This window comes from Fragaria vesca, linkage group LG2 (genome assembly GCF_000184155.1).
Source record: "Fragaria vesca subsp. vesca linkage group LG2, FraVesHawaii_1.0, whole genome shotgun sequence".
Lineage (NCBI taxonomy): Eukaryota > Viridiplantae > Streptophyta > Magnoliopsida > Rosales > Rosaceae > Fragaria > Fragaria vesca.
In genome coordinates, this window is record NC_020492.1 from 24,545,506 (window position 1) to 24,565,502 (window position 19,997).

General features: G+C 37.6%; 1 pseudogene; it reads right to left on the minus strand.

The window, feature by feature from the left end:
- Positions 1–4,742: 4,742 nt before the first annotated feature.
- Positions 4,743–19,997, minus strand: part of LOC101306792 — a pseudogene marked incomplete at its 3' end in the record, with an annotated part of 31,610 nt that continues 16,355 nt past the window's right edge.

The following is a 19,997-nucleotide window of genomic DNA, read 5'->3' on the forward strand; positions in this document are numbered from 1 at the left end:
GGTATTTCTTGGAAGCTTATCTCTTCTTTCTCTTAGTTTTCTTAAATTTCTTCTTTCTTCTTGCAACTCTTTATATGAAAGTTTAGCTTCTGATAATAAATCAAGTCTAGTAGCAATAGATTCTCCTATTGATAATGAAAAATTAACTGTCTACCCTTGAGTTTTAGAGGATAGATTGAAATACTTGTATTATGTTAAACAAATTCATAGGCCCACCATGCTCCGTCAAAATTACTTACTGTAGTAGGAACTTAAAGTAAAAAGGCACAAAAGACAAAAAGGACTAAAATGCTAAATTTTGTCCTTAAACGTTAAAGAACCAAATTAAATGACCTTTTTGTAAGATGAAATTATATTAGGTATTAAATTGTAGTTTCCCTAAAGAAAAATGGAAATCCCTCCAAAACTGAAATCATTTCCCTCCAAAATCATTGTGCGAGATAGTCATTAAAATTCAAACTTCAAGAACTGAAACATAACTTATATTGGAAAAATAATAAAAGAACTAAAGCATAACTAAAGGAAATTGAATAAAAAACAAATTTCACCTACATTAATAAATAGGTCCTTCATAATATTGTTATGGTCACCAAAAATACATTGCATATTCTTCAAAATTAGCTAGTCAATCAATAAAGTGCTAATTTACCGCAAACAAAAATTGTATCATACAATTTTTGTTTTGGAGGGATTTCCATACTTCTTTTGCTACAGAAGCGGAAAAATAAACCAAAGGGTGTTATAATGATTTTACCCTTGATTTAGCTGACTTGGTATGAGAGAAATGACAGCTCAACAACTTAATGGTCAAATTGGATGGAAAGTAGACGGTTGGACCTAATTGTCTAACATTGAAAAGTAATGGGAGTGAGCTGTTGAAATTGAAAAAATGAGGACTAAACTGTCGAAACCTCAAAAATAAGAGGAGTGACCAGTATTTTGTCCTAATTATATGGTGTGATCAAAACATGTAGTGGAAAGTGAAGTGAGATGAAGCGATGATCTTATTTTACTTTTTTCTCCACAATTATACGTAAATTATTACTTTTCATGTATCTCATATTTTTCGTGAAGGTAATAAGGTGGCTGACGTTTTGGCGAATTATGATATGTCTTCTCTTAATATGATGTGGTGGGATGCTCATCCATCATTTGTTTTATCGTATTGTACTAATGACTAATTGGGTATTCCTCAATTTCCGTTACGATAATTTGTTTTTCTTTTTGGTTTGTATGGAGATTTGGTTTGGTCCCCCTCCTAAGCTCTTGTCCTTCTCTTTTTTCCTTTTAATAAATTCAAAGGGGGAAAATTGTGCCTAACCCTTATTCGCTTCAGCCAAAAAAAAAAACAACGTAAATTGTTACCTCTACCTAGAAATGTATCGCATATTAGTTAGGATCATGTTTTTATTTCACGCATTTCAAGTTCGAGTAGAGGAATAACTACAATGATTTTTCAACATACTGTACACTTATATTTGTAGCAACGATCTCAATTGCAGGAGTGTATTCCAGTCACCACAGTGAATGGTAACCAACAAACATTCGATAACGTGATAGTTAATACTACCAGTCAAACGTTAGTCAAATTCCACCTTAAAAAACAGTAATTCAGTAACAAAATCAAACAAGCTCTCTTTTTTTTCTTTGACCAGTCAAACAAGCTCCCTAACGGCCTAACCCACATACTTTACGTGTCTGTCTCACAGGATTAAAACTTGTGCTCCCTCGAAGTACCAGTCCTCCAAAATGGATATTTAATATTTTATATTCAAAATTAATGTGAAATTGCAATCAATAAATTTGGCATCACTTAAATAGATTTGGCATTACTTAAAATTGAACAAATTTCATTTTTTTTGCAACTGTGATCTACATTGTGAACCAGACTTATTTTTACAGCTGTTCTAGGATATTCTGTATCTTTCTAGATATTCTTTATGTGTGTCTTGGCCTTATGCCAATAGGATATGTAGTTAGACTAAATCTATGTATTCATATCCTTACCATATTGGTATTGTGTAATTCCCTATATAAAGGGCTCCTATCAATAAATAAGATGATGATTCTCTTGCTATCTCTTTGTCTCTATGTTTTATCATTCATCACGTTATCATGCACTTTGTTCTAACCCTAGAACTAATAGCCCACCATTTTTTTTTCAAACCCTAAAAACCAAAACCGGAGGTTCTCGGCCCTGCCACGGCCGCCGTCGCTTCCCGGCCGTCCACTCCGTTGCTTTCTTTTCATCCGATCAAGCATCCAAGTGTTTACGGTATGTTTATTTTACAACCCTAAAACTCTTCCAAGTTTAATAACCTTGGGGGAGATAAAGTGTTTTCTCCTCTTCTACTACTCCATTCTATGCTTGGGTCGGTGTATTTGCAGGTACCAAAAATCCCGAAATTTTATTCGCGGGTCAAGAGTGTGTTTGATCTCTCTTGTTTCCTTGTCCGGGTTATGTATGATCAACCCCGACCTATCACCGGATTGTGTTTGATCAATCCGAGGTCTTTTCCGAATTGTGTTTGATCAATTCACGGCTTTTTCAGATTGTGTATGATCAATCCGAAGGACAGACCATTAAAAGCATTGTTTGTGACCTCTATCGAGTCTCATAACAGCTTGGTTTTGTATGCAAGAGCAATATAACATTCTGCTCCTTTGAGTTTTGACGTACTCGATACCTAAGGCGAATCTTCGCTTGCTATCTGTGGAACCTTTCATTGGAAAGGATTAAACCACATGTTTTGACCCCCAGGCTAACAAACCTAGATGCCAAGATTTCACATCTCATGCGCTCAAAGTCTTTGACGTGCCGTATTGACAAAAGCCTTCAATGGCAATCTGTGCAAAAAGTAATGACCACAAAGTACTATGGAATGCACTTATAGAGCGTTTCTTGAAACGTTCATATAACTCTACTTGTTGAGTTATTAGTCAAGTGGATTGCTCACCACCTTAATTGACTACATATTGTCGATGATCTTTTGTGGCATCATGATCCATAATCTTTAGCGGATTCAATCATCATCAAGTTCTCTAGGTCCTCCAAGTTAGTTTGGAATTACCAACGAGACTTGATTTTGATCTTACAATTGCAAACGAGAATTGTATATACACTAATGCGATAAACGTATTTGGGATTATCCCCTAATGTGGGGACAACAATATGGATCATGGCAACGGCAGAAAACGTCGTGCCGATGTCTAGAAAAGAGGGGGAGATGGCGCCGGCTCTAATAGCGACACTCCCGGTCTAGACACCATTTTGTCAAAACTACTCACGTCAGCTCATGACAATGCAACCGTTATGAATCTTCGGATCACTGGTTCAAGATTGTCCAGCTCTTTCAAATTGTGAATGCATACAAAAAGGTACGGAAAATCAATATGAGGACAAGAACGTCATCCTCATGATCGCGAATTTCGAAGATTCGGATCCTGCTCTAACTACCCCTGACTTTGACATCATTGGCTAGACATTGATTTTCTTTCCAAGCTATATATAATAAGCCTTCGTCTATTTGAGACCTTGATGTACTCACATTAGCAATAATGAATGCCTTAAGAATTTTTTCGAAGTTATGAAACTATTCTCCTCTTATGGTTCGTATTGATTTACAAAAAAGATGTACATTCTTACATCGTCCTTAGAAACATGACATATTGTGTCGATTTTGGTCCCTTCCTTTGAAGGTGACTCATGGCACCGCATCCTCAATGAGGATCGCCCACGTGTTTCCGGTTAAGTTAAGTCTTCTACCCAATAGCGGATTTTCCATTATCAATTGTTCAACTAGGCTCATCCAAGCTCAGTGTGATGTCTTAGAATTGTCCGAAATTAAGGAGATAGTGGTTTCAAGTGTGCCTCGCACTACCGACCCTCCACGGACATGTCTAGTCATACTGACTTGGAGTTACCGAAAACTTTTGATTTTAGATCCCCCTACGCTATTAAACCAATTGCCGTCTTGCAAAAGACGTTGAAGACTTATCAAAACCAGAAAATTATCATCATGATTGAATCCTCTAGGTCCTCTGAGTTAGTTTATGTTCATGTCAGGGAGCTTTTGCTAACTAGTCATGGAGTTTACGACCTTAGAACGACCGAAATGACTTGGTTTTGATCATACACACGTCATTTTTGGCTAAGGCAAAAGCCTACACGCCACCTGCAAGCTTCACAACTTCGCACATGCCAATTCTGCGAAAAACAGCAATCTGTCCCTTCTGGACAGTCAACTTCGTTTAAGCTTTGTGAACAGGTCCTGACGAACCAGACAGTGAGCTTTATATCATTGGAAAAACAGCAATCTGTCCCTTCTGGACAGTCAACTTCGTTTAAGCTTTTTGAACAGGTCCTGACAAACCAGACAGTGAGCTTTATATCATTGGAAATCTCTACGAGTCTAGTTTTCAGAACTTTTCGTGGTTCGTTCATATCTATTTTAACGAAGAAGTTATGGCTATTGTAGTGCGCAAAGGTCATTCTACGCGGAAATTTTTATGCACTCTCGGGATTGCAGCTTTTCGTAGCTTCTTTCAATCCTTCTAAATGGTTCAAATGGAACTATTAACTCGCCTATCTACTCATTCTTGTAGATATGTCTCATCGAGACATTGAGTGCTTCGCAGATAGTGGAACTATCCATAACATTCTAAGGAACCAGCAACTATCTTTGGATTTTGTGCCTTTGTAAATCTTATGTGACTACAATGATTGAATCATACCGGTCATTCAGGGACACGGTTTAGCTTGAATCTTGATGCCTCATGACACCATGATCAATGTCACAGATACCCTCTATGCATTGAGAGGCAATCGAACCATATTGAGCTTTAAAGACATTCATGCTAATAGTTTTCATTTGAAAACACATTGTGAGAATGAACAAGAATTCTTTTGTGTATACCTTCTCATGAATGCGGACTAAAGCACATCTTGGAGAAATTCATGAGTCAATCTAGTGGAATGTATGTCATTACGATTCGAATATCGAATCTCATGTTGTCGCCAAACATGATATTTGGGACACCGACTCATATAGGCTTTGGTTTGACCAAATTGGTCAACCTGGAAGAGATATAATGGTCCAAATTTTAAGAAATTCTCATGGACATCCATTCTTCCGCTCAAAACGAAGACATTCAACATCTAGCATCACCATGAAGCATGGTGGTGACCCAGGGGACATTGACGTCACCCGAACACGACTCCAACTTCCTGGAGGTCATCCGGTCAATTCCTTAAGCAATTGAGGTGCACCGACCTTCCCTAGATGTCGCATTGGCCCCCTGCAATGCTCATTGCTCGTTTTGAAAGCCTATTCTTTAGCTAATTTAGGAGTGAGACATTCCTACGCTAAATGACACAAAAGAGAATATTCTATTCTTACATCAAACTATGTAGATAGATACAACCAACTTGCGGACACCTTTTTATGTTTTATGGTGTTGGTTGAAGTGTTAACACACTGGTCACATGTTACATTATTATCTACTGCTTATGATGCTTATACTTCTACGGACTCACTACCCATTCTTTAAAGAAGTTTATCAAGATGTAAGTTGAAGTGTCCTGTACCCCATGTTCACACACAATACGGTCTCACCGAGGCTATGACTAAGCAACTTTATCTTGTCGCTCGAACATTATTGATGCTCACCAATCTTTCTATTGCGTCTTGGGGCTATGCAATATTTGCATGCAGCTTTACTATTCTTCTACGACCCACCATCATTGAATATTTTTGTACTACAGCTCGTGACTGTGTACCAGGATTGCAATCCTTGAGCTCAAACAAGATTGAAACGGATCTCAAATCCTTGAGCTCGGCTAAATGTTATTTCTAGGTGCCAAATCGCATTGCCACTGCGTACAATGATGGGTCATTTGAGATGAATAAGTATTTAGGTTGGATGTGAACCTCCACCTATAATCCGCATATGTAGAAACCTTGTCAGGCGATCTCTTTCACCGCTACATTGCGGATGGTCACTTTGATGAGACAATATTCCCGCCGTTAGGGGGAAATAAGAACACAAGTGTTCAAGTGGAACGACGTGAATTGTCTTGGTTTGTCCCCATTAAGTCTCATCTTGATCCCAAATGTTTAAAGTGTTAAAGTGACGAGATCACATGCTGCAAATATGTCTACAAGGATTGATGTCCTACAAAAGGACATGGCGCCCAAAAGGTGTTGGTCACCATGGATGGTGATATAGTGGCAAAATTGGTGTCACAAGGCCGTGTGGCTCCCCAAAAGGAGGGAGACCCTTAGGTTCGATATTTTCTCGTACTAGGAAGAAAGCGAGCTTGGCACAACCTGATCCATTGATCAGTGATACTCAAATCCGTCTCATGAAGTCTGAATTGTGATTATCGTTGGGGGACGCCTCAATGTCAAATCCAATCTATATAGAGATCTCTACAAGTATTACACTAGTGTACATGAGGACGTGGGATAATGAGTCTACTATCGAACCACCTTTCGTTGATGGATATCAACTTAGTTGATTGGCCTAAGTTTTGTAGGTCAACTTCCACGGGACCTACAGGAAATCTCACTCACTGGAAAATGGTGAAATTGGTACCATTGGAAAGGTCTATGTGTCTACTTTCCAGGGACACCAACCATTTGATCACACCTATCATATTGAGTGAGTTATGGCCATTTTTGTAAAGTAGGACGAATCTATCCGAGAATCTGATTTTGGCAAAACAGTCAACTTCGACGGGACTTTGTGAATAGCTCCTGACGAACCAGAACGTGTGTAATATACGGTTGGAAAGCTCTATGAGTCCAGTTTCCAAAACTGTTTACGGTTCGTTCATATGAATTTTCTAGAGGAAGTTACGGCTGTTCTAGTAACTGAAGGTCATGCTACGAACTTATGTCTTGAGTTCACAAGCGGCCTTCTCCTCAAGATCTAAGTGTAAAAGATCATTTGAGGACAATACGGCATGATTTAGTTAATCATTGCCCAATACCATATTTGAAGACATGTTAAAGAGCATTGACATGCTAAGTTATTGAAACTTCCGTGATTAGTAAAAATCAAGAAGAGCCCTATGATTGATGTAAAGATCAGGGGGAGGTGCGAACTTCATGGGGAGTCTAGCACATACATATATACATGTCACTATCAAATGTGAAGGGTGCGTTGTACTCTTTTTCTTCTACGATCAAGGTTCAATTTTTCTCCCACAGGGTTTTTGTGACTTGACGAGGTTTTTGACGAGACAACAGATCAGCACCATCAGCATATCAGCACGCGGCACAAGGGGGAGTGTTCTAGGATATTCTGTATCTTTCTAGATATTCTTTATGTGTGCCTTGGCCTTATGCCAATAGAATATGTAGTTAGACTAGATCTATGTATTCATATCCTTACCATATTGGTATTGTGTAATTCCCTATATAAAGGGCTCCTATCAATGAATAAGATGATGATTCTCTTGCTATCTCTTTGTCTCTACGTTTTATCCTTCATCAACAGCCATATATTTATATATTTATTTATCAAACAACACATTTTATTAAAAGAGTAACCCTATTAAGACACGAGGTCATAAACAAAACAAAACATAAAAGAATCGCTCCGGTTTCATTGGAGCTGAGTAGAACAAACCCTAGAGTTTGGACATAGGGCGAGGGCACACTCCGGTACTCTGTTTGCGTCTCAACGCGTGCGGCGTTCTTCCATCTTGGTGCTATACAAGCAGGCGACACTCAGTGAAGGCGACGACGTCAACCGATTGGGGAGTGGAGGCTGCAAAGGCTGCTTGCCTTTAGGGTTGGTTTTCGGCAGCGAATTTTAGAAAGGAAATCGAGTCTGGGCAAGTGTTGCTGAGCAAGGAGGCGGTGACGAAGTAGCCGTATAGGCGTTGATAGGCAGGTCTTAGCGTCGGCGTCTTCTGCTCGAAGAGAGAGAGCGTGAACCGAAAGATCCCAACTTCAAGGCGAAGAGGTGCTCTAGGCTTTTAGCAGCGACGTTTCAAAGGTGGCGGCGTTTATGGTTCCCATGGTTGAAGAACCACCGGATTGAGACGGTGGTCGGAGGAGTCTCCAGCAAGCTCGTCATTGGGTTCGAATTGGACGGGAGAGAGGAGGAGCAGGTTAGGCCTCTGGGCCTTAGTCTGTTGGGCTGCTGCTTGTAGTATGGTGGACTAAGCCTTTGTGTCTCACCTCTCTCTTTCTCTTTTCAATCTGTTTTGGAATCGGCTTGTTATGGGCTCCAAACAAGATCCCTACCAAACCCTAAGCGTAACTTCTCTCTCTAGTTAAACGATGAAAGGTACACCAATGGGTCTTAAGCCTCTAATCGTTGAGAGATTGGTTATGTTAGGGGTAAGGTACGTTCTATGCTTTCTAGTTTCTTGTCCACCTTTTTTAACGTAATTTTGCGGTTGTTTTTCAATTCGTATATATAGCTTTGATTAAGTACTTTGCTTTGTACTTGGGTAATCTTTGTATTGCTCATGTATTGACCATTATCGGTTGTGATTGGCTTGAAGCCTAATGGAGTAATTCCGAATTTCTAAAAAAAAAAAAAAAAAAAAGACACGAGAAATTAAAGAAATACTCATTGCTTGTAGGTAAGATGGTTGGTATATAATATGGGTCCGGATCAAGGGACATCATATTTTACACAAAATTTGACACACCTTGTGAACCCTTAGATTCTAAAATGTTCAATGGCTCAGATTTATTGTTTAAATGATGTCAACACTACATTAAGTGATGTGTAAATTACATGGCATTACATATTCTCAATATAAGATAAAATTCTATTACAAAAAAACACCACAAATTAAAATTTGGAGAATCAAAATCAGAAAAAAAAATCTAAACTCAAAGAACAGTATAAGAACGACGACTATTCTTATCAATATTGTATTGTAAACGATCAAAAGAGAAAAAAAAATAATAGATGATCCTTGTGGCATCAATTAAGACAAGCCATTCACTGTACCAAAAAATGAGATATGTGGAATTAGCTTTGAAGGCTTGTTAGAGAGACTTATGGAAGAACTTTGATCAAATTAAAGGCTCGATGATGGAGGGAGTTGAATTCTTCTTTTCTTCTGGGTTTTAAAACCTAAATTCATATGAAAGGTTAAACCTTGAACCGTAAAGAACGATTATTTTGTTGTTATCTAATTACATTGAGTTATATTGAAGATCGACATAATCCAATTAGATTGGTACAATATATTCATAGTAATCTTCTTCAACATATTGATAAAAAGAACTGCAGTCGTTCTTATAATGTTCTTCTTCTTCCTTTTCTTTTTTTATTTCTCTTTTTAGTTTTTGTTGATTTTGATTCTCCAAATTTTAATTTGTGGTGTTTTTTTTTCTAATAGAATTTTATCTTATATTGAGAATATGTAATGCCATGTAATTTCCACATCACTTAATGTAATGTTGACATCATTTAAACAATAAATCTGAGTCATTGAACATTTTAGAATCTAAGGGTTCACAAGGTGTGTCAAATTTTGTGTAAAATATGATGGCCTTTGAACCGGACCCATATAATATACGTGTAATCGAAAAAATTTAGCCAATTTAAATTACAATTAAGCTAGTCAACCGAATAATATATGTAACCTATTGGTAACATAGGAGCGCGTATGCTGATTATTTCAGAATATGTGATTAACTATGTCGTGGATACATGTAAATAGTTGGGGAAAAAAAAAACTTTCGGTTTTTATTTCGCATGTCGTATGAAATGTCAATTATAGTCTGTACATCACATATCTATTGATGTACCTTTCTCAAGGTTACAATAAAGTGAAAGTGATTTTGATTAAGTTGAGAGTAGGATGGAATTATTATTTTGTTTCTCATGTTCGTTTAGTTTTCGATTAGCTTGGAAAACTATAATTATCATTGAAACCCAATAGGCACTTACAAACTTTTATAAAGAACAACTTCATCGGTCGAGACGTAAGATATAGGGTCACTAAACCAACCGTTAGATGAAAAGTATGAAAAATCACTATGGTTTACAGTTTCCCCTTTGAGGATTGTGTATACATGTCTAACAGAGCTATACTTTTTCAAAATATTGAGACACACATTTTTTTTTTCCCTGCAACTATGGCCTTGCGTTTTTTTTCTTTTTTTTTCTTTTGAGAAGTTATTTCTTGACAGGATGTTGTTTTTGAAAAATTTCTATAAAAAATATGAAATTATGAAGGAAATTGTACGTGGTTGGTTTCTGTTAATCAAATAGCCAAATTTAAAAACAAGATTAGTCAAATTATTTATGACAACAATTCAGATGGTTTGTTTCCGTGATTTCAATCTTTTTGTTTATTTTTAATCCAGAGAATGTGTATCTTTTTTTTATCAATCAAATAACTCAAATGCAACGTGTCTATTGTGAGTTGAACTCACGACCTCCCACTTATTTGGGGGGGGCTAATACCTCTACACCAAATGGTGATGGGCAAATAATGTATATCTTTTTTTTTTGTAATTAATTTTGTTTTCAGTTAAAATAAGTTACTTAAGTGGTTAAAGTAAAGTGTATCAAAAGAAAACACAGTATGAACGTTAGGACATACTGAAAAAGAATGATTTAAGTACTCTAATTGAGTCATTGTAGCTTATAAAAGAAAAATAAATAAATAAAAAAGAAACAATGTCAAGAAGGAAAGGTAAAATAATCCACTTATTCCACTAAAGCCAACTTTTATTGGTATTTAGCATCCCTTCGATTTTATTTGATTAAAGACTCCATTTTACCCTATTATTTCGAATTGAAAAAAATAAAAGGTAAAATTTTAGAGTTACCCTGCTTTAATTCCATTTGAATAGATAGCCTCTTATGTTTTTACCTCATATGACCAGCTTTTTTTTGTGCGGATTTGGTCTAACTTAATCATCATGTTGACCGTTAGCGTTAGCAATGAAAGTTAGCACCCACCCACCCAAATGGATATTAGTGGCTGAGATTGCATGCCAACAATAAAATATAATTATTTTTTGTGTCAGTGAATTTTAACCGTGGTGGACTGAATCTGTTTCCCTCAATTGCTTGGTGTTATACAATTTTGTTTTTCAGCTTGATTGGTATGGGAGTGGTTTAGGACAAGAACCGTGAAATTTCCAACTTATAAGTTGGGCGGTACTATTAACAGATCATATTTTATTATTTATATATCTTGATATGAGTTAATCATAAAATAACTTTAAAAGATAATTTTATAAATATAATCAACTTTATAATAATAAGAAAATACATAAAATATATAAATAATAAAATATGATGTGTTAATAGCATTATCTTATAACTATAAGTTATATAACCTAGACAAAATAGTCCACGCAAGAAACTTCTATATGGTCTCGCCGCCACAGTTGACTACATGCGAATATGTACTTTTGGCTGACCCATGCTTCACTCCAATCTGACCAAAGTGAGCGGACTTGTGATTTGCATAATCTTCCATTGTATAATCTGATGGAGCCAGACTGGTTCATGGAAACTTTCCATTGTAATTAACTAACAATGATGACTTTTCTTCTTTCCCGCAAACATCAGGAATGTCTTCTTTACTTAAATTGAAAGCAGGTAGGAATAATAACATTCCTGTTTCAAAACAGAGTTGCTAAATAGATGATACACACAAGGCAAACAAGGGATGTTGTTCCAAGTTACTTCAAAGGTCTCTCTAAAGCTAAAATGGATAGGAAAATCACATTTCAATAGTAAATGAAAAAAAAACTAAAAAACTAGTCTATGAAATTTAAAGGGTACGTAGTTGAAGCTTCAAGAATATATAGGTTTATGGGCAGAGTGGCTTTTAGATTGATCAGACCCCGTTAATCCTGAGTAACTCTCAAACCCCAACGACATGTCGGATGAGGATCCAATGCCATGACTGTACATAAAGTATGCTGGTTGTGAAGGCACTGGGAGATCAACAGAGTTGCTGGTAAGCATTTGCGTAACTGCAGCCATGGTTGGTCTGTCACTTATGCTTTGTTGAACACATAATAATCCAATACGGATGCATCTCACTATTTCAGTCCTTGATCCAGTCCTCAACATGGGATCTATCAAATTTGAAGATGTCCCCTGCTTCCAACTATTCCATGCCTGCATAATTTTGAATTTGCATAAACAAAATCAAAGATGATTTCATGTTTTTCTTTCTTTTGTTGCAATCAATTGCAATACTCCAATGCTTCAAATTTTGGAAAATGTTACTTACATAGCCAAGAAGATCCTCCAAATTTCCTTCATGACAAAAGGAGCTGTTTTTCTGTCCACTTACTATCTCCAAAACTAACACACCAAAGCTATAGACATCGGACTTCACAGAAAAATGTCCACGCATTACATACTCAGGAGCCATATATCCGCTGCATATCAACAACAACATGGTTTACTTTCTGTAACATGGAGGATAACTTTCATGGTAATGCTATGTTTATCTCATTTTTGTTCTTAACTTGTGTTATTTAATCATATGAACATAGCATAACTCAATTAAAGTTATGAAGCACTTACTAGGTTCCCACAACTCGACTGGTTTCGCCTTGTGTTTGATCGATATTAAACAATCTTGCCATGCCAAAATCTGCAATTTTGGGGTTCATTTCTGCATCTAATAAAATGTTACTTGCTTTGAGATCGCGATGGATGATTCTAAGACGAGAATCTTCATGAAGGTAAAGGAGCCCTCGCGCAATGCCTACAATGATCTTGTAGCGAATATCCCAGTCTAGTTGTTCACGCTTGATTGGATCTGCACATGGATGAAAACATATGATTATGACATATGTTTATCGCAGAGGCACTCACTGGAAGAATGTCATACACAAAAGTAGAAGATAATAGATTCCAAGTCTTCAACCATACCAAATATGAATTGATCAAGGCTTGCATTTGGGACAAACTCATAGACAAGAAGTCTTTCATTTCTCTCTAGACAGAAACCAAGCAGCCTAACTAGATTTCGATGTTGAAGCTTTGCTACTAGCAACACCTCGTTTTTAAATTCTACGTCTCCTTGTGCAGAATCTCTCGAGAGCCTTTTCACTGCAATCTCCTCTTCGTTCCAAAGCCTACCCTGCACTCAAGAATTAAGCTCTAAAAAATTAAGTTGCTACTCCTTTAGATGCATATAGAACTAACATTGTCTTTCATCTTTAATGTTAAATTTACCCTATAAACAGCACCAAATCCGCCTCGTCCAAGCGTATTTGCTTCAGAAAAGTTATGTGTAGCAACCCTAATGGACTCAAACTCGAATTGCAAGGCTTCTGCGCTCATAACTTCATCGGCTTCTTGGTATAAGAAACAGTTCAACAAAACTCAATAAATCCATTGCATGTTTTAAAGGAAAAATAATCTCAAACTTGTTCCAAGGTATGTTTGAATCTAGGTTCTTCCGTTCTTGTAACATTAGTGAGCTTCCCACCATATTAATATTATTTGAGAAGTAAACACAAGCAATTCCTAACTTACCTTCCGGTGGTCTGTTTCTCTTCCAAAATCTCAGATAAATCCAAATCGCCAATGAAATCAGTACCAGAGATACAATGATTGTCACAGCAATGATGACGTTTCGGGATGTATTATTCTTCTTTCCTGAAAGATGAAATATTCAAAACACCCCACAAACCATTTTGCTCACCTCATATTCTCTTCACACCTCACTCATATAATTTTAATTGTAAGTCTACTTTATTCACCCATTAACAATACCTAAAAAAACTTTTTTCTTAATTCTACTTTGTTCACCCTACATTCTCTTCATATATTTTGTTAAATTCATATTTGCTCAAGAATCACCAAGTGAACAAAAATTCACATAAAAGTATAAATCCAAGTTAAAGAAAAAGAAAAAACTCTTAAATTTAACAACTCAATGACGTCAATCGATATCAAGATACAGAATGTTTTTAAATGTATCTCTAGTAGCAACATCTTCCATACTTCTAAGTTTCTTGAACTAATCTATCTGTTGTTCATAAATACGGTACAGTAGTTATCCATGAGAATTTTCATACAAAGTCAACATGAGAAATAATGAGTAAAATGATAAATGAATCATCAACAAAGAAAAAAAAAATACAAACAGTTTACCTCATCTTCATGTTAAATGCTAGTGTCTTCAGACTAACAACCGAATATGATAAATCTGAGTTAGAGTCATGAAATTTGTGTTCATCCAAAACAAAAAGATAAAAAAGAAAAAGAAAAAAATTTGTAATAAATTTGTAATTTGTAATTTGTAACAACTTATTATCCCTTAGGATAATTTTATATCAGGGTATTTTGGTATTTCAATAAATCAACAATGTATGAGGTGAGCAAAATGGCAATAGACGTACCCATTGCCAATTACAAAAGAATTAGACCTTCCCCTGTATTCCCCTGTTTTTAACCCTGTATTCCCCTGTTTTAAAGCAGAGTACTTAAATAGACGTTACCTCACATCCGAACTTAAAGGGGGTGTTAATGGGGATCATACCTGACGGTGGTGGTGGAGAAGGAGAGGCTGGTGTTTCCAACTGTGGAGATGGAGCGGATGCCTCACTTGTGGGGTAAAAGAAGTTGCGAATTTCATATCTCAAGATACAACTAGGTGCAACAGCATTCCCACCAATTTTCCCATAACTAAATAATGGGATCTGCTCTAAAGCTGCATCTAAGCATTGAGTGCACTCTTCCGGCGACAAATCTGGAGTACACTGTGCAAATCCATATATTTTCACAAGGCTGGCGGTTGTGTTTGTGCCTTTTGCAAACTTCCGATCAGTACCTCCTGCAGCAGCTTCAGTAATCAATCCTTCCCATAACAACTTCAGCTGCCGATTGAACTCCTCCGGCGACGAAACGTTTTGTACATTAGACAAAAACACAGCAGGGAATGTTGTCACGATGCCATATAACGTTTCATTCGAGTAGCGTAACATGCAATAGTCGTACCATATAATAGCCTCCTTCTGGACAGGGCAAGCTTTTTTGAGAGGATCACTAGCTTGGCTGACGCAGCTTTCACAGTCATCGGCCTTGACATCTCCTCTGCAGAGGCCAAATGCGTTTACTTTATCGGAGTTTGCTCCGACGGAGGAACTGTAGAAACCGTAGCCGTTGTCGTTGCCGGGAGAGGAAAGAGAACCGAGAAGGCTGTTGAGGTTTGTCTGATAGGTGCTATTTGCGGTGTAGTTACCGTTCTGGCCGCAAAAGTTGTATATGAAAGGTGACTGATCGGCTTGAGCTAGGAGCAACACAAGTATAATCGACAAGAAGAACCCAAATGTTGATGGGAAATCCATTAATTCTGCCCTCTATGGAGTTCCATGCATGTAGTCTCTAAACGAAACTAATATCTCTGTTGTGGGAGGACTCGTTCAATCAAATTAACCAATACGTAAGTTTATTTTGAGTAACAGACTAAAACAGGAGTGGTTGAGCCAACCTATCAGCTAGACACATCATTCTACTGGGAATCATTTCTTTGAAATTTCAAGCCTTGAAGTCCTGAACCAATCTTTCATGACGGAAATAGGTTTCGTAGTTTCAATTACATAGGAAACTTCCAAGGCCCGGCCGCCGCGGTTGACCTCATGATCAGTCCGTTTGCGGCGTTGGCACGTAGTGTTGGTCTAGAGATAAGGAGAGTGACTAAAGTTCAAGCTCATAGCTAATTTTAGGAATATGACGAACTTGAACTATTGCGAATTACTATGTTGCATTGATCCGAAGTTCATGGTTACCAAACTATATATTTGCTCCTATATTTGCGCCATGAGATACATACTTTCAGAACATTACCCTTCATCAAGCACTATCCAGGATATAGTTAATTAGTTATTCATTACTACCAAAAAAAAAAAAAACCAAGGATATAGTTTTGTAATCGAGATCTCATTACGCCGATTCTCATTCTGGAATAGAGTTACTCTTCACACCCAAATCAATTGCTGAGATGTTATGACCCAGGCCCGAGCCCACCTTTAATCCCATTTGGATCAGAGTATAGCTTTCTTGAATGTGTATAAGGGAAACCGGCCCACACATTCCCACCTATCACCTTGACGTCCCTTGTTTATTTAAACCATTTATTGAATACGAACGGAAATTACATGCAGTAAATCCAAACCTATCACTGGATCAGACAATGAGATTCAATAAGCAACATATAGAAACAACGATTGGCACAAGAGTAGTGATTACCATCCGAAATGTCGGACTTTCGGTTCCTGCAAAAATTGAAAATTCGATAGTTACGTACTCCTGATACAAATGTTATGCATGCAGAGAAACTATTTACCATTATAAGTTTAAATTTGAGGAACCCCGAACCCAACAAAATAACTCATCAGGTATACGTACTATGTACATGTATAGCTAGGTAAACTTACCTCCTGAATTATTTGTGGTAGTGGCTGGCGGTGGTGATGGCGGAGGCAGTGGTTTCGGATCACTTGCGGCGTCATAGAAGAGGTAAGGATCATACCTTAAGCTACAGCTGGCACTATAATAGGTCCAAGAGTTATAACAACATGATGGGAGCAGCCCTAAACCCTTGATCAAGCAACCATTGCAGTCTTCCTCCGACAAGTCTGGACTGCACTGTGCAAGTCCGTATATCGTTATACCAGAACTAACCGGAGCGTTTGAGTGCCCAACAGCAAATTTCAGAGCACCACTACCTTTGGCGGCTTCACTTATTAACCTTTCAAATAACTTAGTGAGCCGTTTATTAAAATCAAGCTCGACGGACGACGAGACTTTGTCATTCGACTTGTATATAGGTATAGCTGGAGCGTCGACTCTTTTGCCACTTATGGAGATATTGGAGTAACGCAGCGTGCAATCTATGGAGCCTACGCCTCCTTCCTTCTTATTAGCGCAAGCGTATTCCAGAAGAAGAGAGGTGGAGGAGGCGAGACAATCAGCGCAGGCAGAGGGCTTGAGATCTCCTCTACAGTATCCGATTGCATAAACTTTGTCAGGGATTTCTCCATAGGAAGAACTGTAAAACCCGGTGGCCGCGGCGTTATCGGAGGAGGATGAGAGGAGAGGGGAGAGGAGATGATCGAGGTTTTTGCCGAAGGTGAGGCTATTGTAGGAACTGCCAATACAGATGTATTCATCAAAGATGTGCTGATATGATTCGGTGGCTTGAGTAGGTCTCATGTTGGTGATGATTAAGGGAATGAGAGAAAGGAATGATAGGAATCTTGAGGAAACCATTGTGCGTTGTTGGTACTTTACAGGCCGATACCTTATATATATTTACAGGTCAACATTCAGGTAATTGATCGAGACAGTTTAACAAAGATTATGTATGTTGGGGAATGGTTCATGGGGATGGTTCATGTTATCGGTACTGTACCATTGACAAAGGCCATGCTTAATAGAAGTCTACTGCTTTGGTCAACTATAAATGATATGAAGATGGCTTGTAATCCGAATACTGCATCATTCTTCTTAGCCCAACTTGTTCAAGGTATATGCATATACTACTTTCCATTCAATATACCATCTTTCTGTCAACAAAATAATCGTGTGATGTGGGACTGAGTCTCTCATGTATGTTGGATTCGCCTTAGCCTAATTTGCAAGGTATGTGATTCGGTTGTCTTCCTAATCAATCTAATTAATCAAATGGTTTTAATTATTAACTAGTATCCCAAATTCTCTCGACTCAAACTTTGCATACCTCATGAGAATGATATATACCTCCTGAATTACCTCCTGCATTACTTATTGAGTAGCGTAACGTGCAGATCTCGTTCCATTGTATTTGATTATCATATACAAGTATATAGAATGATGGAATCATAAATCATGGAATTACATGACATGCGATTAGCCACATAACTAAAAACTATTTGTCAATTGTCATACGTACATAATTTGTGAATTAGAGACATGAGAATCATAACTAATTTTCTGACAATGGTTTATTGAATTTGAACCCAAATTACAGCACATCCAAACTAAACTAAGATAAACACTATCCCAAATCATTGGATAGACAAAGAGATACAATTAGTAACATAGAAACAACGATTGGCACAATAGTATTGACGTCGACCGTCCCAGCTGTACTACTTTCAATTCCTGCAATGAACCATCCAATCGTCATGCACTTCTAAACAAATGTGTGCAAAGACACTATTTATAATCATCGATATCAATTGAAGTCTGGGAAACCCCGAACCCAACAAATTATCTTTCACTACACATAGATAATATGAAGCCACGTATATATGCCGTAAGTTTACCTCCTGAATTACTCGTGGTAGTGGACGGCAGAGGCAGGGGCGTCGGATCAGTTGCGGGGTCATAGAAGAGGTAAGGTTTATACGCTAAGGTACAGCTTGCACCAATATAAAACCAAGATTTAAAACAACATGGAGGTAGCTGCTCCAAAGCCTTGCTAAAGCAAACACCGCAGTCTGCTTCTGATAGGTCTGGACTGCACTGCGCAAGTCCGTATATGGTTATACCAGAACTAACCGGAGCGTTCGAGTGCCCAACAGCAAACTTAAGAACACTGCTACCTGCGGCGGCTTTATTTCTTAATGTTTCAAATAACGTGGTGAGCCGTTGATTAAAATCAAACCCGAGGGACGTTGAAACTTTGTCTTTTTCGCTATTGCCGCCCCATATTGCTGGAGCTTCTACTCTGATGCCACTTATGGAGATGTTGGAGTAACGTACCGTGCAATTTATGTAGCCTATAACTCCCTCCTTGGTATCAGGGCAAGCGCTGTGGAGAATGGTGGCAGTGGAGTCGGAGAGACAAGCAGCGCAGGCACGGGGCTTGAGATCTCCTCTACAGATTCCGATTGCGTAAGCTTTATCAGGGAATGCTCCGTAGGAGGAGCTGTAAAAGCCGGTGGAGGTGTTGGCCTTGCTTGAAGAGAGCATGGAGGAGAAGAGATGATTGAGGTTTTTGCCGAAGGTGCCGTTGAAGGAGCTTAAATGACAAGTGTTGACATCATACCTAAAATCATCACCGTCTTGATGAGTTGGTCTGATATTGGTGATCGTGATGATCAAGGGAATGAGAGAAAGGAATAATCGAGATCTTGAGGAAACCATATTGTGTCTTTGGTTCTTAATTTGCTCTGGCAGATAGTGCCTTAATAATCTCTAAATATACATATATTTACACCAGGTCAACTTTCGCATTTCGATCTGCTTGTGGAGTTGGAGTCACTACTGAGTAATTGATCGATCGAGGCAGAAAATGCAATTAACAAAGATTATATACGTACATATATTGGACCTGGTTCACGCTACCGTATCGTCGATCAAGGCTGGTGTATTGTAGCGATCAACTAAGGAGCCTAGCTATTTACCTGCACTTGGTTTTCTAGTATCTTATTGTTTTTTTCTTTCGTCTACATATTGTACGAGCGAGTCAGGCTTGATATATCAATCAATATATACGATTAGTATTAACACATAGTATTAATACTAATTAGTAATTACTATACATAATGCGTGAAGTGGAAGTGATAATCCAGGATGAAAGATTGAGTAGTATTCAGAAAAAGTTTTATTGAATAAGAACCCAATTAAATTGCAGTAAATCCAAATGAAACCAAATGAAAAACTATCCAAGATCAGTAGACAGAGAATGAGGCACAAATAGCAACATATATAGTAATATAGAAACCACGATTGGCACAAGAGTACTGATGACCATCCGAGATGTACTACTTCCGATTCCTGCAAATTATTGAAAATCACATCGTCATTTCTATGCAATGTAGTTTAGTAGTTTGAAAAAAAAAAACAAAAAACAAAAAAAAAACAAAAAAACACTCATGTTAGCACTAGCTCAGTGTAATCTGCATAGTACAACGATCATAATAAATGATGAAATGAGGGAAAATAATGAACCAATTAACTAAACGATTTTCATTTTGTTCATCAACAAGTATTTTTTTTTTCTTTATATAGAAATGTATGTTTTAACTATGTTATGTTATCGC